The sequence below is a fragment of the Camelina sativa genome, chromosome 2 (assembly GCF_030686135.1).
Source record: "Camelina sativa cultivar CO46 ecotype springtype chromosome 2, ASM3068613v1".
NCBI classification, from domain to species: domain Eukaryota; kingdom Viridiplantae; phylum Streptophyta; class Magnoliopsida; order Brassicales; family Brassicaceae; genus Camelina; species Camelina sativa.
Window position 1 is genome coordinate 12,904,418 of NC_141881.1, and position 1,136 is coordinate 12,905,553.

General features: G+C 46.0%; 1 non-coding gene across 1 annotated transcript; it reads right to left on the reverse strand.

Annotated features, from left to right (window-relative positions):
* Nucleotides 1-775: 775 nt before the first annotated feature.
* LOC147948526 (small nucleolar RNA R71) lies at nt 776-882 on the reverse strand. The gene has a single exon (XR_015586198.1). It is a non-coding gene; the product is annotated as a small nucleolar RNA R71 (small nucleolar RNA).
* Between the last annotated feature and the right edge of the window lie 254 nt (nt 883-1,136).

The window sequence follows — 1,136 nt, forward strand, 5'->3', positions numbered from 1 at the left end:
TCCTCGACCTCACACAAGGAGCAACAAGACTGGTCCTATTGTGAATCTTACAAACCAAGAGTTGGGAAAACATGAGCGTGAGAACAGAAAAGCAACCAAATCCTTGAAGATGGTTAATCCAATCATTTTGATGCGAGATGAGGATGGTGCTTTGAGGGATCAAGAGGGCCACTTGCGCAATGAGCAGGGCCAAAAGCTTGATGCAGAAGGAAACGTGATTGCTGAACCTGTTGTCAACGAGCAGGCTGTCGTTAACCAGCAAGCTGGTGTCGTTGATGATCTGAACCTTGGTGTCGAGCGACACCAACCAGGTGGCATCCATTGACACCCACCTGCAGCAGACGGACGTGAAGCTGCCAACCACGTCCAAGACCCTGTTCGAAGACAGGAGCAGAACCGAGACCTGATCAGGACCATTGCTGACTACAACCGGGCTGATTTTGTGTATGAGAACCGGTCTGCTATTGTTCCTCCACCATTCCAGAGGAATGACTTTGAGCTGAAGCCTGCATACTTCCAGCTAGTTGGGCAGAGACCTTTCTCTAACCTGCCCCATGAGAAGCCTTTGGACCATATTGAGTACTTTGAGAATCTTGTGACCAGTATCAAGGCTAATAGAGTGACTGAGGACTTCATATTCTGCAAGCTCTTCCCATACTCACTTGCAGGAGAGGCATCTCAGTGGTTGAAGCAGTTGCCAGCTGGATCTTTGACAAACTGGCATGATATCAAGGTGGCTTTCCTCAACCATTTCTATGATGATGCAATGTCAGATGAGCTGAGAGTCAAGATCTCTTCATTTAAGCAAGGACATGATGAAGCTTTCAAGGCAGCTTGGGTGAGATTCAAAGCTTATCAGAGGGACTGTCCACACCATGGTTTTTCAAGGGTACAACTGTTGAGTATCTTCTTTAGAGGGTGTGATTGGAAGTATCAGTTAGCTTTGGATGCTGCAAGTCATGGGAACTTCAAGACACGATTTCCAGAAGATGCTGAAGTTTTGATTGAGAATTTGGCTTCTAGCAATAGCACTAAAAGAGCTGATGCTGAAAGAAAGAGACTGCATGGAGAGTTTGATTCAAACCAGTTAGCTTATGTTAATGCTAAGTTGGATTCAAGACACAATCTTCTTGTGG